Source organism: Coenobita brevimanus, chromosome 31 (assembly GCF_032717465.1).
Source record: "Coenobita brevimanus isolate Jiangsu-jjx chromosome 31, ASM3271746v2, whole genome shotgun sequence".
In the NCBI taxonomy this organism is placed as follows: domain Eukaryota; kingdom Metazoa; phylum Arthropoda; class Malacostraca; order Decapoda; family Coenobitidae; genus Coenobita; species Coenobita brevimanus.
This window is the reverse complement of record NC_136984.1, coordinates 17268477-17293785: the sequence shown is the minus strand read 5'-3', so window position 1 is coordinate 17293785 and position 25309 is coordinate 17268477. Positions and strand designations below refer to the sequence as shown.

General features: G+C 39.7%; 1 protein-coding gene across 2 annotated transcripts in view; it reads right to left on the bottom strand.

Annotated features, from left to right (window-relative positions):
- Positions 1–25309, bottom strand: part of LOC145395422 (uncharacterized) — a 284261-nt gene that overhangs the window by 88770 nt on the left and 170182 nt on the right. The window contains exon 1 of one of the 2 annotated variants that reach the window (XM_080269025.1): positions 11494–11575. The exons of the other annotated variant lie outside the window; for it this stretch is intronic. The gene's annotated coding sequence lies outside the window, so the exon portion shown is untranslated. Of the gene's footprint in view, positions 1–11493; positions 11576–25309 lie in introns of those variants that run through there. 2 annotated transcript variants of the gene reach the window in all.

The window sequence follows — 25309 nt, the reverse complement described above, 5'->3', positions numbered from 1 at the left end:
TGTCCTCCCCTGTACAGATATTATTATTGTGAGTGCTCAAGAAGTCTCCAACCATCTAGCAGCTGTGTGTAATTTGAGTATAACTGTTGTTGCATTTTTTCTTGTACTGTATAGCATAAGTTTAATTTGTAGGCCTAGTGAAGTTTTTGTAATTCATGTAGGGTTCTTTATGTCAGTCATTTTTGATAATAGTTTGTATCTGTAATTATTTATCTGGCATTCACTGAGTATTATCTGGTATCTCATTTTATCAGGGCTGACTTAGATAAATTTACTCTTGCTAATTTCGTGTTAATAGAGGCTATTGCAGTTAACCATATATTTAACCTGTTTTTGCCATTACATTATCCTTATGAGTCTTGAATGTTTTGTTGTTAATTTAAGCATTAAACTTTAACTTGTAATTTTACCTAACTCTTTTGTTTTGAACCTGGAACTTTACGGGACAGTAGTGACTCTTCGTATTCTCACTTAAAGTGTACGTTATCTTTCTCTGTTCCGTAACAATATATATGTTCATGTATATATGTATATATGTGTAAGTATATATACATATATATATATATATATATATATATATATATATATATAATGTGGTAGATGGGGGCGCTCACCATCCACTCACTCAGTGTAGTGCTGCTCTCGGATGTCTGCCCTTTCCTCTCCTCCATCTTTCTTTCCTTCCTTCTTCTTCTGTCTTTCTTTCCTTCAGTCTTTCCTTTCCTTCTGCCTATGGGTCACTTTACACTCCCTCTTCTGTCTTTCATTCCTTCATTCTTTCCTCTTCCATCTGCCTGTATGTGACTCTACACTGAGTGACAAGCCAAATGGTTTCCTGTACGCCAGCAAACCATTTACTATGCTAAGTGGTAACGATATAACCAAATTTTGACGCCTGTTTTTTTAGTGGGTAATTATTGTGCCCCAGTCGGATTGAGCTGGTGAAGGTTTATATCCAAAGGATGGTTGTGGTTTATTGCTCACATAATGCCACTCAGGGATGAGTGAGGTTGGTCACTCTCATGTCAGGACCAACTGGATAGCCCAGGGCTACTACGCTCCTCATGGGGCAACGTAGGACTGGATGATGGATGGATATATATATATATATATATATATATATATATATATATATATATATATATATATATATATATATATATATATATATATATATATACTTTTAAAATCAAAGGGGAATCTAGTTCGGAAAGTAATCGCTTAATCTGTTCATTCTATAATAATTAATGACTTACTAACCCCTGACGATCCAATTAAACATAAAATAGAGTTTTCGGCTTTAAGGTTTTTAGACAAAGCCTTCATTAGGAATTCATTAGAGTGCCTGTACTCTACCCTGGCCTGAAACTGCAATTTTTACATCTGTGCTGATTTGTAGCAAGAGATGATGCTAATCAAGAAGTGGTATGGGAAGGATATACATTCATTGTATTGCCCATTTCATTTACTTACGTACAGTACTGAACACTAGATAGATAGATAGATAGATAGATAGATAGATAGATAGATAGAGAGAGAGAGAGAGAGAGAGAGAGAGAGAGAGAGAGAGAGAGAGAGAGAGAGACAGAGACAGAGACAGAGACAGAGAGTGAGTGAGTGAGAATGTCCAAAGTCTGCTGACAGTGGCAGGTTAATCACACAAGGTTATCTCCCATCACCCCCAGTGTGCCCCCTCCAGAGCACTGGTTTGAATGTCGGAAGGAACCAAGGATTGCAGCTTCCCTTACTTTCATGCCTTGGCTAGTGCTCTGTCTGTCCTGCTGTCATGCATGGGAACAAAACCTAACTGAAAAATCCTAACAAAGTGATGATAATGATGATGCATCACATCTCACACAAGAGAACTGACTTTCAGTGTTTTGTTTTTCATATAATTGCCATTCGAAGGTTCAAACTAAAATTTAGATAACTGCCATATGATTAAACTTTAATTACTAATGCACTATAAATAAATTCATATTTTAAAAATGACAGTTCCTTTGGAATGCTGTGGAAGGCTTTGTATCTGTCTCTCCAATCGTTAGTGGTGGGAGTCACAGCCAGGCTAACTGAATATCAGTACCAGACAAAAGGATTAGTCCATAGTAACGAATTATGGATACAAGTATTGTTTTTTTTTTTGTTAAGAATATTTGATCAGACTTTTCTCAGTCATACTCAACTCAACTATTGCATGAAGTCCAAAAGTCTTACAATGCCCTCATTTATATATCGAAGTTGTCTTTTTATGCATGAAAGAAGGAACCAAAGGCAAGAGCCCGTCAGACTGCTTCCACCAAGAAAAAACAAAAACAGAAAACCAAACTCAAGATCCGTTCAATTTGAGATGCCTGGACACACTGCAACTGAAAGAAACGAGATCATAGACAGTGGGAAATACAGACAGAGGGAGGCAGTTCCAGAGTTGACCTGTTACATACATGAGGGACTGGGAGTAATGGTTAACTCTTACACTAGAGAGATGGAAAGAAAAGGAACGTGAGTTTGTTGCCAGCCGGGTGCTATGCACCTGCCATAGTGGTGGACAGACAGTTCAGAGGAGCAGTGACCAATGGAGTAGTGAGAGAAAAGATATAAAGATGCAAAGTGCTGTTAAGAAATAGAGGTTGAAGGGAGCCAGAAAGAGAAGGAGAGTTAATGAGACGAAAATCCTTTGACTCCACCTTGTCGAGAATGGCTGTATGTGGGGAGCCTCCTCACACATGTGAGTTGTACTCTAAACAGAGGTTATTAAAACCCGTGTATATAGTCAACAACTGTGCAGGGGTAAACACACACACACACACACACACACACACACACACACACACACACACACACACACACACACAGGGTCGGCTTAGCACACCGAATCTCGTTGACGCAGAATTTACAAGAGAGGTAATATGATCTTTCCAATATAAGTTGCAAGAGAGTGAAAAACCAAGTATGTTTAAAGATAAAGCAAGATAGAGTTGGATATTGTTCAGTATTAGAGAATACTCCTGCAATATATGTTTTCGAGTTGAACAATGTAAGAACAGAGTTTTTGATGCATATATATATATATATATATATATATATATATATATATATATATATATATATATATATATATATATATATATACCCTATTCAAAGATATACCCGAAGTAAAACATTACGTGTGCCATAGCCTCATCCCTTCTTTGTTGAAGTAACTACTGAGATGGATGCTGCGGGAAGTGAATAATTGGAAAGGTGAAGGGTGGAGTCATCAGTGTATGAGTGGATAGGGTTAGATGTACAGCACAGAAAGGTCATTGATGAATTGGCGGAAGAGAGTTGGTGACAGGAGAGAGCCCTGAGGAACACTACTATTCATAGCTCCAGAAGAAGAACGGGGGCCATCTAAAACAGGAGTTATAGGGAACGTAGAGATGAAGGCACAGATAGTAGGATAGAAACCGTAGGAGGGCAGCTTGAAAAGTAAAGACTTATGCCAGAAACGATTGAAAGCCTTTGAGATGTCAGATGGAATGGCAATGCTTTCTGAGAGTCCCGAAAGAAGGATGACCAGGAATCTGAACGGTAGATGAGATGAGCATAGTGCAGCGTCTTTGGCGGAACTCATACTGACGATCTGAAATAAGGTTGTGGTAGGAAGAGTGCTTTAAGAATTTTTAAGAATAGTCACAAAAACTTTTGAAATACAGGATGTTAAAGCAATTGGGCAATAGAAAGCTGGGACTGGTCACCGTTCTTTGGAAGAGGCTAAATGAGAGCAAACTTTCAGCAAGAAGGAAAGGCACAAGGTGACAGAAAGAGATTACCGAGGCAGGGTGTAAAAACAGAATCACATTTCTTGAGTACAAAAAAATTGACCCCATCAGTCATGTATGCCTTGTTAGTATTGAGGCCACTGATGTGAAAAAATGCATCAATTGACTAAATTTTGATGTCAGCTATGAGGAAGTCAAAGGGTGAAAATGATGCAGGAAGAGAACCGGAATCGTCTGAGGTGGAATTGGAGGAGAAATCTGAGTGAAGAGTTTTACTTTATCAGCAGAAGAAATAGTTACAGAGTCATCAGAGTGGAAAAGAGGAGGCAAGGATAATGAGGTAAAGTTGTTAGAAAAGTTGTTAGTGATGTTCCAGAAGGAGCGGGAAGAATTTGAATTGGACAGTTCAGAGCATTTGTGTAAAATAAATGATTTTTTGAAGAGTGAAGAACAGACAGCACAATTCTGGGCAGAAACATCAAAGGGATGAGATTCAGGGGAGGATTGGCTCTGGTACCTTTTGTAGGCCTTCTCCTTGTTGTGGACAGCATTAAAACAAGAGTGAGTAAATCAAGTTTTCCTTTTAATTGTTTTTTAATTACAGGATTTGAGAAAGGAATGCATGCTTTCATGCCCGAGAGAATAACCTCTGTAATGCCCAAGGCACGCTGAGATGTCTCTTGGCCATGGAAGCAGTAATCATTCCATGATAAATCAAAGAGTTACTGTCTGATTGCCTCCTGATCAGCAGCTCCAATGTGCCACGGCCGCCGCTTCTTGGGAGGGCCTACAGGCCGTGCTGGAGCAATAAGAAAAGTGAAAATGTAAACTCGCTCAAACACACAATTAGATAAGTGTTGGTTTTTGTACTTAAGCTAAGTCTTGTGCAAGTATGGATGCTATGTATCCTTATTATATGGGTGGTATTGACATTATCTAATGCCGAATTGAGCCTCACCACAACATTATACAGGATCACAGTATCACGGTAAACATAACATAAGATCCCTAACCCATTCCAGCTCACTTGCTGACCAAATGTATTCAAACCATAAAACTGACTAAACTAGTAATCAAAGAGATTCATTATTACTTATGATCATAGACTTACAAACTTGATACAAACTTGATAACTTAATGACTGAATTAGAAAACATTAGTCGGGATATTGTAGGTTTCAGTGAAATCCACGGGAAAGAACAAAAATTATCTAGCTCCAAAACAGAAACCACCAATTTTTCTACAGAGGAAGCCAAAATGAAAGAGGTACTGGTTTAGGTTTTCCAGTTTACAGAAATCTTGCAGAGAACAGAGTTAATTTCAGCAGTGTATGACAGAGTACCATGGATCATAATTAGACTAAGGAAAAGATACATCCTGAAAGTAATACAAGTATTTGGACCGACTTCTCAAAGCTCAGATGAAGAAATAGAAACGTTCTGTGATGACATCTTAAAAATTATGGAAGAAGAAAGGATCACATATACTATACTCATGGGAGACTTCAATGGAAAAGTTGGCCAATCAAAAAATGGAGAGGCATGTAGGGGAAACGTTGGAGTAGGAGAAAGGAATGACAGAGGCAAAATGGTAATAAATTTTGCCGAAGTGTATAACATGCAAATAGTGAACAAACTCTTTCGCAAAGGAACAGGGAGAAAATGGATCTGGAGAAGACCTAAATGTGAAACAAAGAATGAACTCGACATCATTATAGCAGATAAGAACAACACGATCATAAATGTCACAGTTGTCAACAAGTAAATATAGGAAGCGACCATAGAATGGTGGGATGCACAGCCAGATTCAATTTCAAAGGTGAAAGAAAGAAGCTGATTAATAATGAAAATATAGGCCCAATAAAAGTAAGTGAAAACAAAGCAGCCTTTCCCTTATTAATTAGAAACAGATTTCAGGCTCATGCTGAGTGTGACACTGATAATAACCCAAGAGAATAAGCAGAGGTGGTAGGGAAAGCTAACACAACCAAAATCAACAAGTTGTCAAAAATGGCCCACGAGCTCACGAAAAGAAGAAAAGGGATGAAAGTAGAATCAAACAAAGATGATATAGAAAGAACAGAATTAAATAAGCTTTTCAACAGGAGACGAGAGGAGGAAAAACAAAGAGAAACATGGATCAGATAAAAAAAAAAAAACTATCAGAAAAGGAAAACGTTTGAAACTGATCCGAAGTCACATGACACAAGGAAACACCAAATTTTATAACCGGAGGACAAAAAAGGTGAAGTCATTAATGTAGGGAGAGGATGGTGAAGAGAGTTGAAGAATTTTACAAAGAACTGTATTCATCAAAGGCAGTAGTACTAAGAGCTAACTTTTCAGTTGACATAAGTTAAAGACTAGACATAACATCAGACGAAGTAAACATTTCCCATAAAAGTATGAAAAGACAGGAGGCTGAAGGAGAAGATGAAATAGTAGCAGATTTACAGTCGCATGTAGAAGAATAAAACAGGCACGCCCACTTACTTGCTCAGCGTATACAGAAGAAGAAAATTTCCACAGCATGGAGTAATGCAATAGTTATTTTGCTTTAAAAAAAAGGCGACTCAAGAGATCATAGTAACTCTCGACCCATTAGCTTATAGATCTTCTCAAACTCTTCACTAAAGTCCTTACAAACAGAATTGTAAAAACTTTGAAAGAATTCCAACCACTTGAACAGGCAGGATTCCGACGCGGGTATCTAACTGCCGATCATCTACACACAATGAATCAGGAAAATGAGAAAACAGCCTATATAATAAACCACTCTGTTTAGGTTTTATTGATTACGAAAAGGCTTTTGACTCATTGGACCACACAGCAATTATAAATTCACTGTGGGAAAGAAGGAGTAAAAGAGAAAATTATAAAACTGCTCGATAACAATAAATAGGCAACTGTTATAGTTAAATTACACCAAGACCAGGAAAAAATTTAGATTGAAAAGGCCGTGTGTCAGGGAGATACAATTTCACCAAAATTAATTACATCATGGCTATAAAGTGTTTTCAGACGGTCCAACTGAGAGAATAAAGGAGTAAACATAGATGGAGAAAATCCAAACCATTTTAAGATTGCCAGGTGACATTGTCCTGATGTCAGAAAGAGCCGAGTCATTACAAGGGTTGTTAAATGACCAAAACAGAGAAAGTCTCAAAGCAGGGCCCAAGATGAACCAGAGAAAAACTAAATGTTCAATCCAAATACGCCAAACAGAATCATTAGAATAAGTGAAGAAATTCTTGAAGGAGTCAAGGAGTACAATTGTTTGAGGTAAATACTGAAACTAATGAAAGACCATGCTAGCGATACAAAAAGGTGCATTACAGTTAGATTGAAAGCTTTCGGTGAATATTGAGACATCAAGAAATGTAGCTTGCCAGTATGAATGAAAAGTTTATAACGAATATATAATCCTAGCTATGAGGTACGGTTGTGAGACCTGGAAACTGACAAAATCAATGGAAAATCAAACTGCTTTCAAAGAACAGTGGAAAGGTCAATGTTGGGAATATAAGGCAGGAGAAGATCAACTTGCCTGAGGGCATACTAAAGTCAATGACATAGTAGAAGTTATAAATGAACAGAAATGGAGGTGGGATGGTCATGTAGAAAGAATATGGAGTAACCGATGAAGCAAGAGACTGACTGACTGGACTCCAAGAGTTAGTAAGTGCAGCAGAAAAAGGCCAGACAGGTGGTGGAGCGATGAGATGGAGAAGTTTGGAGGCAAAACGCGGAAGTCATTAGCTCAGTCAAGCAATTCGTGGAAAAGGTTCGGGGAGGACTTTGTCCAGCAGCGGACCTGCAATGTCTGATGCTGAGGATATATATGTATACATCTCTCTCTCTCTCTCTCTCTCTCTCTACAGTATATACAGTATATAGTGTGTCTGTATATATATATATATATATATATATATATATATATATATATATATATGCCCAGACGCCTTAATCATGTAAGGAATGGCCGTTTATCTTGAAGTTATTAAGTTTACGGGGGGGTGGGGGCACTAACCCTATGCCAACCCACTTGTTGACTCGTAGGGAACACGTGTGTTTTCGTTATGTTGTTGCCACTCAGCACTGTGAATAGTTTCCTGGCTTATAGAAAACCATTAAGCTTGTCACTTAATGTAAAGCCACCTGAAAAGGAAAGAAGAGTAAAAAAAAGTAACAGGAAGAGACGTGAGCAGACACAGGAAAAGAATCATAAAGGTAAAGGAAAAACTAGGAAACGCTACATCAAGTGAGTGGATGATGGTCGCCACCACCTGCCCCCCCCATATATATATATATATATATATATATATATATATATATATATATATATATATATATATATATATATATATAGAGCCTCTGTGGTGCAGTGGTAGAGTGTGCGTTTCACACGCTGGTGAGCGCAGGTTCGCCTCCCGCCAGAGTTGTAAAAACTTTGGGAAGCGTTCACCAAGCCACTTGCTACTTTGGCGGACACAATGGGTGCTGTGGTTGAACCAGTGTCGCATACTAGTATGCTTGCACCCAGTCGGCTTAAGGCGGGCCGATTACACTTGGATCACAGACTACACACACATCCAAAGCCACTACAACACTACAATTACACACAAGCACTTTTCACTCTACATACAGTCTCTACCAGACAGCCTAAGCCACTGGGTAGAGATACATTGGCTGTATCGTCCCTGCTTCGGTAGGGATAGGCCGGTCCTGCAGTGGACCAGAACGGCTGATGATGATGATATATATATATATATATATATATATATAAGTTTTAGAGTGCTGTGGTGGGGCATGCAGAAGAGGTGTGTGGTGTGAGACGTGTGGGTGGTGGTGTAAGAAAAGGAAGTGAATGGTGGTGCAAGGAAGTAAGTATGGCTGTGGCTGAGAAGAGATGTGCATATGAAGTGTGGTTGCAGAGGAAGGATGAGATGTCATATTAAAGATATAAGGAAAAAAGGAATAGGGCAAGAAGGGCTTTGAGTGCTTTGAGTGATTCTAAAGTGGCAGCAAATGAGAGGTGGGGTAGGCGGCTGATAGAGAATTTTCAACAGAATAAGAAAATGTTTTGGAAGAAGGTAAAAAGGGTGCGAAAGGGAGAGTCTGGGAAGGAAGAACGAGTAAAAGCAGAGGATGGAAAGATGTTAATTGAGATGGATGCAGCAAGGAAGAGATGGGCAGAGTATTTTGAAAGATTGTTAAATGTAGAGGAGGAAAGGGTGGCTGAGATTGTGGCAGATGGAATGGTGCAAGGAACAAATGTATTAGGAGAGTTGAATGATTCTTTGATCACGAAGGAGGAAGTGGAGAAGGCAGTAAAGGAGATGAGAACAGGGAAAGCTGTAGGTATGGATGGGTGTGCTGTGGAATGCCTGAAGGGTGGTGGAGTGACTATTGTTGACTGGTTAGTAAGATTGTTGAATGTGTGCTTTGTGAAAGGCATGGTGCCAATTGACTGGGCAAGTGCTTGTGTGGTCCCGTTGTATAAAGGCAAGGGTGATAAGTATGAATGTACTAGCTTTAGGGGTATATGTCTGTTGAGTGTTGTAGGTAAGGTTTATGGTAGAGTGTTAATTATGAGAGTTAGAGAGGATACAGAGGGAGTGATTGGTGATGAGCAGTGTGGCTTTAGGAGAGGGAGGGGATGCGTGGATCAGGTGTTTGCTGTGAGACAAGTGTGTGAAAAGTATTTTGTGAAAGGCAAGGATGTGTTTTGGGCATTCATGGATTTAGAGAAAGCGTATGATAGAATTGATAGGGAGGCTTTGTGGACTGTTTTAAGATTGTATGGACTTGATGGTAGGTTACTAAAAGGGGTGAAAAGTTTTTATGTAAATAGTGTGTAAGAGTGGGAAATGCTGTGAATGATTGGTTTCCTGTGAGAGTGGGGCTGCGACACGGATGTGTGATGTCGCCTTGGTTGTTTAATATTTACATGGATGGTGTTGTAAGGGAGGTGAATGCAAAAGTTTTAGGTGGAGGTCTGAGTCTGGTGAATGTTGATGGTGGAGAGTGGAATCTGAAGCAGCTGCTGTTTGCAGATGATACTGCACTGGTGGCTGATTCAGAGGAGAGATTGAGACAGTTGATAGAGGAGTTTGGAAGGATGTGTGAAAGGAGGAAATTGAAAGTAAATGAGAATAAGAGTAAAGTGATGAAGTGTACGAGGTTGGTAGATGGTTGGAGGATGAATATTGTTTTGAATGGCGAGTTGCTTGAGGAGGTAGAGTGTTTTAAATATCTAGGGTCACATGTTGCTGTGGATGGAATAATAGATGCATAAGTGAAGTTTAGAATAAATGAAGTAGGAAAGGTGCTGGGAGGAATGAAAAAAGTGTTCAGATGTCGTTCGCTTAGAATGGATGTAAAGAGAAGGCTGTATGAGGGTGTTGTGGTACCGACTGCATTATATGGGGCTGAAACACGGAATATGGGTGCAGCAGAGAGGAAAAGTTTGAATGTAATGGAGATGAGGTGTCTGAGGAGTATGTGTGGAGTGACGCGTATGGATCGAGTGCAAAATAATGAAGTGCGAAGGAGAACTGGAGTTGTTCGGGAGATGGTTGGTAGAGTTGAGCAGAGGGTGTTGCGATGGTTTGGGCATATGGAGAGGATGGATAATGAGCGATTGGTGAAAAAAATAACTAGATCTGATGTGAGGGGTGTAAGGCTGAGAGGAAGACCACAAATAGGATGGATGGACAGTGTGGAGAGAGCGTTGCATGTGAGAGGGATGTCTGTTGAGCAAGGAAGAGCGGCTGTGCATGACAGAAATAAATGGAAAGAAACTGTGAATGAATAAGTGATGACGCAGCCCTGAGGGGATATTCTCCCGCATTTGGTCTGATCAGCTAGTCAGGTCAGGTGCGGGTAAGGGGATGGGTCTGTTATGATGTGGCAGGGGTAAACCAGCTCTGCTGTCGGGCGCTGCTGCAGACGTCACTGATTGCATTGTGCAGTTGACCCTTGTGCGGTGTGGTGCGGTGAGGATCTTTCCCTTCTCCCCTTTGGGGCTAAGATGCGAATGAATGTGTTTGAATGGATGAGTAAATGGGGAGTGTGTCGTCCTGTCTCGGCTACCTCCCTTTCCTTGGGGGAAGCAGCCTAGACATATATATATATATATATATATATATATATATATATATATATATATATATATATATATATATATATATATATATATATATATATATATATATATAATTAACATCGTACCGTAAAGCACCCTCATTAGTGTGGGGTTTGAACCCACTTCGCCACAGCCGGTCGCAAAAGATGTGTGACCGTCACGTTATTATAACGTGTTTGTTTTCTGATCCACACTGATATGCTGAATGATATCGACTAAGCTAGCAAGGTTGACTCGTTTGACCAGAGAATATGTGATATATTTTACTCCTGGTATTTTCAGATTTCTTCTATACTTTATATTTGTTACCTCTGAATGACTTCATTCTGCATAGGATATACTTTTCAGCCTGGAGAGACTATAAATTTCAAGAACTTCCTCTATGCACAATGTTCCTTCTAAGGGTAATAAAAATTTTTGTTTGTAGTTACATAACATTCAGAAAGGATTTAAAGAGTGACTGGTCGTCGAAATGAGGGTTGTTTTTTATAAAGAGAAATTAAATCATTTGTCTGGATCAGTAATGTAGTAAAAATGCTATATTGTAATGAGGGGATTCAAAACAGTCTGCAGTAAGATCTCTTACTTGTAGATGGAGGTGAGATGAGTGGAGAGGCAACTGTTTTGAGTGCTGAAGTGCTCTTCACTTCCCGCTGCTTCTGTACCTGGTGAGGCGTGGAACACAAATGTGCTTCTGTCAGCTGGGGTGATCCAAGGTGGTGCAAGGGAAGGGGCGATGGTGGACCTCCCCTCCTCTCCCCTCCTCTCTCTCTCTCTCTCTCTCTCTCTCTCTCTCTAGCTTTAGGTATGCTTAACAACTACTGGTTGTCCTAAGGCGAATAAACTCGTCTCGAGGCGGCATGACAAATATAAATTACATCCTCTTATTCAAGGTGTTCAGAAGGCAGAGTTTCTAACCTGCTGATGGAAATTATGCCCATTTAATGGATGTTTTTATTGTGAAAATACACACCCAGGGAGGGCTCAAGTCAGGCCGTAACTGTTTTACCTTCAGAGTAAACACATTGTCAACATCTGGTCGACTTTGACCTGAAAGGTTTGAGGTAGATCAGAACTGTTTATTTTTCCTTATAACAATAAAAAAGATCAACAGCAACACAATAATGAAAACAATGATGATGATAATAATAATAATAATAATAATAATAAAAATAAACAACAGCAACAACACCAAAAAGAACAACAACAACAACAACAATAATAATAATAGTGTGATCACCACTCCAACATATGGAAGTGAAATTTGGACCTCCTTGGAAAGATACAAGTCAAGAGTGAGAGCAGAGGAAATTAGTTATTTGAAAGGAGCATGTGGGGTTCCACTGAGAGACAGATTGACAAATGGAGAAGTAAAGGAGCATTGTGGTATGGATGTGGGTGTGATGGAAAGTGTTTGAAGAAATACATTGAATACAGTAGTTTGGCCATGTGAAGAGAATGGAGAGTGAGAGACTAATGACGACAGTGTATGTGAGTGATGTTGAGGAGGGTAGAGGGAGGGTGAGACCGAGGATGAAGTGGACGGATGGAGTGGAGAGGTATATGAGAGAATGGGGTGTGCGTTAGGAGAAGGGCAGCGAAATGGCAGGGGACAAGGCGACACTGGGGCCCATTTGTTTGTGACCACCAAATTCGGGATTATGACGTCTCTGGATGGACAGATTATGATGATGATGTTACGATTAAAGTAATAATAATAACAACATAAACATCAGCAGCAGCAAAAACAACAACAACGAAAATGACAACGACAACAGCGGCAACAACAATGACGATGACTGCAACAGCAACAAGAACGTCGACGACATCAAGAACGATGACAACAACAACAATAATGACTATTTCAACGACGACAACAACAACAACAACGATGCCGTTGTTAACAACAACATCAATGACAACAACAGCGACAAGAAAAACTACGGCTATAGCAAGATGTCTGGCATATAAACTAAAAAGAAAAAATTGTCTGTGTTTGCCAGAGAAGCAGTGAATTGCTTGTTCATTAGTGCATGTGAATAATGGGGCAGAGTCTCGCAGCGCCTGGTAATGACAGCACTGGAGCTACACTTCGGCAAAACTCTAATTGGAGAAAGCACTGCCACATGTGTTGATGGCTCAGGTGTTCATTAAGACTGCTTTAATGAAGGCAAGACTATCATTACGAAATGCTTATTTCCTGAGACACAGAAAACACTCTCTGGTTCCTGTGAGTCACTTTGGCCTGCTGTTAGCCGCAACAGAATACTAGACTCCTGGCCATGAAACAGACCATGGTGCCAATATTAACAGCGTCATATGCCCACTATTACCATTGTTATTATTAATCCACTTTTTAAAGGAACAATTATGAAATTCTTGCACAACATTCTGAAAAGTCTGTTGGGTTGTAACTATCGATATACTGGATTTCAACAGACACTGTTCACTGTCTCGTAACTTATCGCACGGATGTGAAATGGCATTAGTGTCCGCAATAGTACAGATACCTAATCTCACCCACTAAATGCTTGAGCTGTCCTGGCAATGAGACGGTCAGTGGTTCCAGTCTTAACACTCTGGCTAATATAATTCATTTTTAAGTGATGAAAGTGCCAGTTGACTGGCCCCATCAGCCTATACAGTGTACTGTACCTTGCTCGTAAATGTATCTTCTTATTCTATACTACAGTATTTTTTTCAACCAATTCTAGCGCATAAAAATATATTTCCTACATTAAAAAAACCGTTTAGACTAGATTTTCGAAATGTCTTGTTTCTAAACAGAAGAGACATTTCAAATTTTGCGCCCTTTAAGCGCTCATGCAGCACATTCTTTCCCAATCCAGCTACTGTCGCGGCATTCACACTCCTAAACTGGGTTTCGCCAAGACTGATGGTCAAGATTTTTTATACGTCTGACGACTGAACATCGCCGTTGGACCGTCTGAACTCTTGGTTTTTATAGAACGGCCCATAGTGGGACATAAGTTGCATGGCATTAAAATTAATCATCGGCTTGTTTTTCCAGAGGTTACTTGAGATACGCAAGACGCTGCTGGCTCAGTTGGTATCCCTTGCCAAACCTTTCCCATTTTGTCTGTTTTTGCTCTCTCAAGATAATTATTATTTAAGAAAAACGCAAAACCATTATTGGGCCCATGATATTCTGACTGGAGAAAAGCTCTTAAAAGGTAATGGGCCAACAGCAGAGTTTCAGACTACAGTGATGAAAATGTGCGAGTGTATACATAATGTTTGTGTTTACCTGTGACGAGAAGTAGGCACAGTCTTGTCATTTTAGTATGCCCTGAGTATGTAACACAAAGTACAAGTGAAGGAAGTCAGTGATATATGCTTTGTGACATTAGGACAAAATTGTGGGGGAAGAAATCGACCATGAGTGAAAACATTCCTCACGAGTTTTAAACATGTAAGTTTTCCCCACAGAATATCTACTGGGTTGAACACAGAAAGGTGAGTCAAAGACTTTGCGACAGTTAACTAGGATTGCCTTAAAGGAGGAAAGAAAACTACGCCTTCTTAAACTGTTGTGCAAGTGGTTGAATCCTGATAAATCGGCAAGGTTCTCTTTTAGGTTATTAAGTTAAATTAGTTGCATTTATTACATTAATCATCCATAAATCACGGTGCTTTTCAACTCTCTCTCTCTCTCTCTCTCTCACACACACACACACACACACACACACACACACACACACACACACACACACACACACACACACACACACACACACACACACACAAACACACATGAGTTTCAAGTCACAAGAAAATTTTCAGTAAATAGGGAAATCATATATAATTTTCCTTGACCTTTATCTTTTTTCCTGGAACTACTTAACCGCAACAAGAAGGAGGGAAGTGGACTGTGGGAATGTGTGTGCCCCCCCCCCTGGAGTCTATCTGAATCTGAAATAGGGATCTGAATTGTGCCCTGAATATAACAGCAGTGGGTCGGTGCTTGAAGGATGATTGGAACTTTACAAATACTGTTTTACATCAATATTTCTTCTGTTATTAAGTATTATTATAAACCTACTTTCAGCCCCGATTATTTCTTTTAACATTTTGCTTAACAGTTTTTTGGTATTATTGTGTATTTACATAAGTCTGTTAGTTGTAAAAAGCTGTAAAATTCCATACTTTTGACAAACACACTCCTAATTACAGTTGGGAGCAAATACGCCTATACTTCAATTTTTCTACATCTCTTTTTCCACTGGTGTCTTATATCCCTAAGCTGAGAAATGCCTGATACATTTCTCTGCCCTTAAATGATTACCATTAGTACGATTCACTACGAATAAAAGTGACGGGCATGTCCTAAGTATACAGTAAACATAGTGGAATAGGATAATTTTTTTTCCTTGATTGTACCACACCTATAAAATCATATACCTTTTTTTTAGGACAATGGAGCAGAGAGGAGTAAAGGTCAGCAATTAAACAATAATGTCAAGGGAAGTAAATGAAACGACGTACAGTTCCTATCAAAGGTGGACATTACCTAGGAAGCTATGACTAGGCATTTTATTTATATAATTTTTACCAAGATCTGAAGATTAGGATAGGAAATCAAGAATGCTCCCAAACGCACCAATGTCTCCAGCTGAAATCCGCAAGAGAGAGAGAGAGAGAGAGAGAGAGAGAGAGAGAGAACCACGCAACAAACAACGCCGGGCATGATAGGTTATATTAGAAAAGTCCATTTTTACGCTATTATTGTCTGATAGGAAAAGTAATATTAATTCCCTATCAGTGCAACTGTGCTGGTGTATTTCCGTGATCTAGATATACTGTACATAATTACATAACCACCAAAATCATACAAAACATTCAATTAACACCCCTCACGAACCACCACCAGACATCCACCCGCAAGAAATCACCCTATCTAGAGAGACACGAGCACGCTCAGCCAGACAACGGTGCAGTCAACACCCTTCCCTGCCACAGACCCAACACAAATTACCTCTCACAGACAGTCCGCTATGGTCACAGTGCGATGCAGCTCCCCACACCACAACACACTCATGTATCACATTATCACATCACAGACAATCTTTCAAAATGATCTAAAAAAAAAAAATGAAATTGTCAGTTCCCTGCATTCCAGTAGCTTCACATTTAGGTCAGCCTATGATTGCAATAACAACAACAGATAAATGTAGTAATAAACCAAATGATCTCATTCAAGGCCTAAGAAAATAATAAGAAATCTGCTCGTTCAGCCAGGCTTTCTGAACAGTTGGGCCAAGTATTACGACAATTCGTGTATTGTGCGGGGAGTTGTGAGTATTTTTGTATGAATAACCCACGAGCCCATCGTAAGAACACCAGTCGAGCTCACCATGTATGCTATTAGTATTTCCTCCTTCCCAGAAATCCATGTTTTTTAATGATTTTATATAATTATTATGGTGCAGAAGAGTAAAAGAACAAGGTCTGCATGTCAAGTGACAATCCTGGACCACAACGGTCGGTGCGAGTCACCTTTACTTCTGCATCTTGGTATTAAATTTTATTAACATTCTATGCTTTGAAGGGAATATCTGTTGCTTTATTGCCTTCAGAGTATATGTATATCCCCAGGGTACCAGGTATAAGAGTCTGTTGAGATGTTAATGTATATACATACCCCAAAAAGGTCATAACAGCAGCATTACTCTACAGTTCATGTAACTTTAGTCGCAAATTTTGGTATTTGTAATTTTTCACATTCAACAGCTATCTATTCCCTATTATCAAACCTAGGACCATGATTTTTTTTTTCAAATTCATAAACGTTAGTCTGTCCACAAGAAAATGACAAATTTTTTAAATTCTGCATGTTTTGGGGTATGGGAAATGTTCAAATTGCTGGAAAATATATATTCTTTTCCTTTTTATTTATTTTCTTTCTTTAAACACTGAAACGTTTATTGAAAGGCTGGGATCATTTTTGTGATACTCTATGTAGGGCCTTCATAAGGTAATTACACTCAAATTAATGGAAAATTGTAGAACTGGATAGGTGTTGAAAATTCGCGATAATTGTCAAAAATCACCAAAAAATCACCGAATCGCATTTGTACCCTCCAAAATATTATTCCAGAAAACTGAAATCATTCCCAAAATATATCTCTTGAAAGGTAATGTTCATGGCAAATCTGTCATTGCTCTCTGACCATTTTTGTAGTTCACCAAGATATTTTCCTTAAGCTTAAGGAAGTTTATAAGTAGCCTACTGTCCCAGATAATACGTTCTGGGCTACATATGGAAGGCAGGCAACTGTTGGTGTAGTGGTAGTTTGCAGCTGTAAAATATCGAGTTCATTTCTCTGGCCGGATAGACTCTTGATAAGAGTTAAATTCCCTCTTGTACCTGTTCAACCAGCAGGACAGAGGGGAACTTCGATAGATATCGAGTAGTTGCAGGTATTCTAGGAGAAGATTGGATCTCAGCAAACATTTATTTATTTACTTATTTTTTAACCCGAAAGAACAATTGATACAATCGACAGATATTATTTTGTCATTACTGAAAAAAGATATTAAGGACAGAGCCAGAATACAGGTACAATAAATACCATAGAAAATAGAAAATGTACAGAATGACAAAAATTATACATGATTTTCGGAACCTTTCATTTGGAGACAGACTAAAAAGACTAAATCTGCACTCACTACAAAAGCGTGGACTAAGGGGAGACATAATTGAGGTGTTTCAGTGGTTAAAGAAATTAAATATGGGAGATGTTAGCAAGGTACTTAAAGTGAGCATACAGGATAGAAGTAAAAGTAATGATTTGGAAATAGATAAATTCCATTTTAGTAAGGAAATAGGTAGACGCTGGTTTGGCAATAGAGTAGCAGACCAATGGAATAAGCCACCTAGTAATGTAGTTTCTGCCCCTTCCATTGAGAGTTTCAAGCATAGGCTAGACAAGCATGTTACAGATATGTGGTTGGTATTAAAGAAAAAAGAATATATGTATATAACCATTAGCCTTCTAATTCATTCTTTTTCCTTTTCAGGTTACACTATGATAGTCTGTTTTTCTCCTTTCCCACTTCTCTGTAAAATGTCCATGCCAGTTTTTCAGTACCGCTTGGTGTTCCTTCTTACTCTCCTGCCGGCTTTGGCTGGAGGGTTTAGAGGGAGGGGGTGAGCCTTCTTATTTGCTATCCGTATCTCATTCAAGTAGTTCAGTTACTCTTTTAGAAGCTGCCTAGCATTGGTCAAATGCCCTACTGCAGTTATCCTCCCTTCTTATGTTCTTATAAGTACTCAGCTTCGGTTAAGCTCTTTAATGCAATAATGTCATTCGTATTTTGTTTAGGCGATCAACGAACTGTTTTATTCAGCTCTGGTTATATTTTTAATTAACTCCGGCGTTTAGAAACGTAATTCATAATCATTCACTATGAGACATTTTTCTTAGGTTACATAAAGTCGTCTTAACACAGCCAGTGTAAAATTATGATGTTATGGGATTGAAGGGGTTAAGTTATCCAAGACTGAATATTGCCGGAAAGTACACAGCGGCATTTAAGCCATTCAGTACGATGACGTCTTTGTTTATTCAGCTTTGGAGAGACTTACAACTGGAGGATTTACATATATTCCTCATTAACCTCTTCACTGCTAAAGGTCCGTCCTAAGCTAAGTAAAGTCGTTTCCTGATAGCAAGACTAAAAGAAAATACGTCATTGGATTGAAGGAGTTAACAGAGGCTTCTACAGTATGACTCTCAGCTGAATTAAATAGACTGGCGTTGGCTGCAGTAAAATACTAGAGTTTTCCCAACGATGTAACGGTTAATGATGATAGAATTAAAAGTTTCAAGCTCGTACGACCCACTCTCAGCTGATTAAAATCGTGTGCCGTTAAGTGGAGTAGAATACTACGCCAGCCTGATCACGAGAGGGTTAACAGTAACAACGAATCTCACTCTTCTATGACCCACTCTTTGATTTTTTTAAATATGGAGTTATCGGGAACAGAATACTAGAATTGTACCAACCATGAGATATAATGGTGGCAGTATTAACACTCTCAGGCCTTTGTGACTCACTGTCAGCTGAGTAAAATGGTCTGTTATTAGATGGAGTGCAGTAGTGAAGAAGGTTAATGGTGACAGTGTACTTGTATTTTACTGAAGCTTCATGACTTACTCCCAGCTGAATATAATGGTATGATTTCAGCTGCAACAGAAAGAGTTACCCCGACCAAGACTGGATTAATGATGACAATATTAATAATAATAGTATTATGGCCCTCACGCTCGTTTGACTGAATTGCATATAAATAAAACAGTCTGGCGTTACCTGGAATACTATAGCAGACAATGAGAGTACTATGGGTGAAAGCATTAATGACGGCTGTATTAACACCCTCAGGATTCAACACCTCTCCCAAATGAGTACAATCGTCTGTCTTTGGCTGGAAGAGAATATCAGAGATGAACCGAGCAAAAGAACGATATCTGAAGGTAATATTAAGGTTTCTCAGACTCACTCTTGCTGCACTGAACTGTCTGGTGTTAGATGGTAGGCCTATTCTTTAATAGAAAAGTTCGACCATAAGAGTGTTAATATAAAAACCTTGGATGGTGAACTAAGTGAATTTTTCTCTTTGAAAGTTGGTTTGAAACAGGGATGTGTCATGTCTCCATGGTTGTTCAATCTGTACATGGATGGGGTAATAAAAGAGGTACAAGGTAGGGTAGTGGATGTTGGAGTGGCCCTGGTAAGAGAGGATAGTGTTTGGAAACTCCCTGTACTGTTGTTTGCAGATGATACTGTGTTGTTGAGTGAAGACGAAGGGGAGCTGCAAGGCTTGGTGGATGAGTTTGGGAGAGTGTGTAAGAAGAGGAATCTAAAGGTGAATGTAGGGAAGAGTAAAGTGATGGTCTTTGAGAGAGGTGAAATTAGTGAATGTACAGTGAGGTTGGATGGTGAGGAATTGGAAAATGTGAGTACGTTTAAGTACTTGGGTAGTGTGATGAGTAAGGATGGAAGTTTGGAGGATGAAGTGCTTGAAAGGGCACAGCAGGGAAGAAAGGTTGCTGGTTCTTTGAAAGCAGTGATAAGAAACAGGGAAGTGAGCATGGAAGTGAAAAAGTTACTACATGACAGTATTGTGATACCAACTCTAACGTACGGAAGTGAAGCTTGGACATTGTTGGAAGGACACAAGTCAAGAGTGAGAGCAGTGGAAATGAGTTATTGAAGAGGAGCCTGTGGAGTCACGTGGAGAGACAGGCTGAAGAATGAGGATATAATGGAGCGTTGTGGTGTGGATGTGGATGTGATAGGAAGCGTTATGAGGAACACACTGAGGTGGTTTGGCCATGTGGAGAAGATGGAGGGTGAAAGACTGACGAAGAGAGTGTATGTGAGTGAGGTGGAGGGGGGAAGAGGGAAGGGGAGGCCGAGGATGAGATGGAGGGATGGGGTGGAGAGGTATATGAGAGAGGGGGGTGTGAGTTGGGAGCAGGGCAGTGAAAAGGCGGGGGACAGGGCGACTTGGAGGCGATTTGTTTGTGGCCACCCCAAACGGGATTGAGGCGTCTGGCAATAGATAGATAGATAGATGGACTTTACTAATGAATTCTCGTGTGTGTGTGTGTGTGTGTGTGTGTGTGTGTGTGTTTACTTAAATGTTCATAACCTGTTGTATTAACGACGGTAGACAGGTTTGCATTGCTGTTCTCAATGCACCAACCACTAACCTAGACAGCCTCATCACTTGCGGGTCACGCTTTGGAGATCACGCTGTATTGCACAATTACACATCATCCAGTTAAAAAAAAAAAAAAAAGTATTAGATTCAACAACATAGATCCAGGGAAATTTACAGTCACTAGCGCAGCTTGATCAACCTGTGCCTGATGCTGACTTTGACACAGCGGTAAAACTGTATGTGATGTGTTGTATGGATGTACGTATGACAGTACAGACCCAGGTTACACTTCAGACCGGGACGATCTGGGAGACAAATGGGACCGTCTTTCACAGGATAACGATGATGCTCAGCTATGGCGTGCAATTAACTGATTCGGTGAAATAAACTACACCCCAGTAACACCTAATGCCACCCTACTGCCCACAGACATAGAATTTAAAGAACATTTTGATCATATCTACAACCCTACAGGGGAACACGAATTCAGTGTTAATTCTTTGCAAAATGACGTTTACGTACCAGAGTTAGATGACCCTGTAACTCTGCAAGAGGCCTCAGATCAGATCAAACGACTGAAATGCAGCAAAGTGGGCCAGATGCTATGTCACCCCGTGTGTTTCGATTACTACCACCTTTCTGGGTGTGAACGATAATTGCAATACGTATATACAGAGAGAGAGAGAGAGAGAGAGAGAGAAAGATAGATAGACAGATAGATATGTATAAAAATTACACACACACACACACACACACACACACACACACATATATATATATATATATATATATATATATATATATATATATATATATATATATATATATATACATATATATATATATATATATATATATATATATATATATATATATATATATATATATATATATATATATATATATATTATGCTAGGAAGAAGGAACCAAAGGCCACGAGCCCTCAATAACTGTTCCTTTCAAGAGAAAAACAAAATACAAGAGAGCCAAATTCGATATCCGATCATTTCGAGAAACCTGTTTCATAAATGAAAGACTCGAAGTAACGGTTAACTCTTGCATTAGAGAGTTGGACAGAAAAAGGATGAGAGTTTGCAGCTAGACGGGTGTTACGCGCCCGTCGTAGTGCTGGAGGAATGCAAGCAGACAGTTCAGAGGAGAAGTGACCATTGAAGTAACGATAGAAAAGAGATAAAGATGCAACAGTGCGGCGAAAAGATAGAGGTTGAAGGGAGTCAGTAGGAGGAGGAGAGTTAATGAGACGAAAATCCTTTGACTCAACCCTATTGAGAAGAGCTGTATGTGGGGAATCTTCCCACACATGCGAGTTGTATTCCACACAGGGGTGGATATAACCCGTGTATAGAGTCAACATTTGTGCAGGGGTAAAGAGGGAACGGAGTCAACTTAGCACACCTAATCTCTTGGAAGCAGATTTTACAAGAGATGTAATATGATCTTTCCAAGATAAGTCCTGAGTGAATGAAACCCCACGCATGTTCAAGGATGATGCAGATTTAAGCTGGATATTATTAAACATTAGTGGGTACACCTGTGGAAGATTTTGTCGGGTTGATAGGTGTAAGAACTGAGTCTTTGATGCAGTAAAAACAAGATTATTTTCACCCCAGTCAGAGGTATGAGCCAAGTCAGACATTAGGTGTGCCATAGCCTCATCCCTTGTTTGCTCAAGTAACTGCTGAAATGGACGTTGCGGGAACCAAATGGAAAGGTGAAGGGTGAGGTCATCAGCATACGACTGTATAGGGTTAGATGTACAGCTTAGAAAGTCATTGATGAATAAAAGGAAGAGAGTTGGTGATAGGAACACCACTGTTGATAGCTCTAGGAGAAGAACGATGGCCGTCTACTACAGCGGCTATAGAACGACCAGAAAGGAAGCTACAGATGAAGGCACAGGTAGAAGGATAGAAACAGTAAAAGGGCAGTTTGGAAATTAAAGATTTATGCCAGACTCGATCGAGAGCCTTTGAGATGTCAAGTTTCGCCAAAGTCCCGAAAGGAGGATGACCAGGCGTATAAAAGGTAGGTGAGAAGATCGGCAGTGGAGCATCCCCGACGGAACCCATACTGACGATCAGAAAGAAGGTTGTGATAGGACAGATGTTTTAAAAATTTTCTGTAAAGAACTGGCTCGAAAAGTTTTGAAATACAGGATGTTAAAGCAATTGGACGATAGTTAGAGGGTTGGGAATGGTAACCCGTCTTTGGGACTGGCTGAATAAGAGCAAACTTCCAGCAAGAAGGAAAGGTACAAGTTGATATACAAAGGCGAAAGACTTTGCCTGGGCAGGGTGTAAGCACAGAAGCACAGTTATTGGTAACAACAGGAAGGATTCCAACACGCCCATATGCCTTGTTAGTACTGAGGCCTGTGATGGCAGAAAATTCACCAGCTGAAGAAATCTTAATGTCATCCATGTGGAAGTCAGAGGGGGGAAGTGATGCAGGAACAGCACCAGAATTGTCTAAGGTAGAATTGGTGGAGAAAGTCTGAGCGAAGAGATCTGCTTTATCAGTAGAAGAAATTGCTACAGAACCATCAGAGTAGAAAAGAGGAGGGAAGGATGATGAGGTAATGTTGTTAGAAAGGTTTCTGGCAAGGTGCCAAAAGGAGAGGGAAGAATTCGAGTTGGAGAGTAGGGAGCATTTAGTACGGATGAGATTATTTTAGCAGAGCGAAGAACAGATTTAGCACGATTCCAGGTAGAAAGGTAAAGATGATGTGATTCAGTGGTGAGTTGGCTCTGGTACCTTTCATAAGCCCTCTCCTTATTGTAGACAGCATTAGAACAAGCATGATTAAACCAAGGCTTTCTTGTGTTAGACAAAGGATATGAGAAAGGAATGTATGCATCCATATCCGAGAGAGTAACCTCCATAATGCGCAAGGCACACTCAGATGACTCCCGGCCATGGAAGCAATAATCATTCCGGGGAAAATCAAAGAAGTACTGCCTGAGGGCCTCCAAATCTGCAGCTCCAAAGTGCCACAGACAACGTTTCTTTGGAGAGTCCACAGGCCGTACCAGAGCGATAGGACAGGTTAAGGTGATAAGGTTGTGATCGGGAAAGGCCAATGGAGAGAAAAGATTAACAGTGTAAGCAGAAGGATTAGCTGTAAGGAAGAAGTCTAGTATGTTGGAGCTCTCTCCAGGGCAGTCAGGGATACGGGTAGGGTGCTGTACAAGTTGCTCTAGGTCATCAAGGATAGAAAAGATGTAGGCTTGTTCATCAGGTGGATCAGTGAAAGGAGAGGAGAACCAAAGGTGGTGGTGAACATTGGAATCTCCTAAAATGGAGATTTCAGAGAAAGGAGAAATGGATAGAATGTGTTTCATCGTAGAAGTAAGATAGTCGAAGAATTTTTGATAGTCAGTAGAATTAGGGGATAATAAAACAGCGCAGATATATTTAGTCAGAGAATGACAGGAAAGCCGAAGCCAGAGTGTAGAGAATTCAGAAGAATCGAGTTCAGGAACACGAGAGCAAGATAAGTCGTTGTGTATATATACAGAACAGACACCTTTGGCTTTGAAATGAGTATAGAGAAAGTAGGAGGATACAGAAAGGGGTTTGCTGTCAGTTGCCTCAGACAGCTGAGTCTCAGTTAGAAAGAGAAGGTGAGGTTTAGAGGAGGAGAGATGGTGCTCAACAGAGCAAAAGTTAGAGGAAAGGCCGCGAATGTTGCAGAAATAAAGAAGTGTCAGACAGTGGTTCCAGGCAGCTCAAGTCGTCACCGGGAGACCAGTTACCATTCCTACACACACACACACCGCACACATGTGTATATATATATATATATATATATATATATATATATATATATATATATGTGTGTGTGTGTGTGTGTGTGTGTGTGTGTGTGTGTGTGAGTGGTAACTGGTCCAGGTATTTAGTCGATCTCTGGCCTGTAATAAAGCACATCTTCTTTTGTTAATGAGGATTTTAATGAGCATCAGAACACTTGTACAACGTTTAGGTTTAAGATCATGATTATACAAAACGACTGTACTGAAGCAGCCTTAATGAACATCACTGGACTCTACTTATCTCCCAGTTTACTCACTAGTTAGTTTAATTTGGCTAGCGGTGTAGTGCTTGTATAATTGATGAGGTTGTTTAAATAATTACTTCATAAATACGCACTTCCACAACTCTTAAGCTCATTACGTTGATAATTATATGACGTTGATGGACCATTATTGTACTTAATACTGTGCCTCCCACCTGGGCGATGAGGAATGCCTGGCTCCGTGTGTGGTTTTGGAAAGTTTAGTGTTTCTCTTGTAAATTCTCAGTTAATTTTTTTACACCCACATTTCTCTTCATATAGAAGCTTGAAATATGCAGCTGGATCACCACATCCAACCCGTATAACTCTGATGAAATTAAAGAATAATCCAGTGCTGAAATATGATACGGATGTAATTTCCGCTATTATGGCTTCAATTTCCAAGTTTGGTGGAGGAAATTGGTGAGTCAACTGCCATAAATTGCCTGTGTACACTCTGCCAGCAATTTAATAAATGTTTCCACAGTGGCAGAAGTAGGTGCATCAAATGCTATAACTTGCCAGTGCACAGTTTGTAGCCATATTTATGTGTCCATTGTGGCAGAAGTAAGTGCATCAGCTGCCATAACCTTCCAGTGTTCAGTCATCAACATTAATCAAGGGACAGGATAGTCT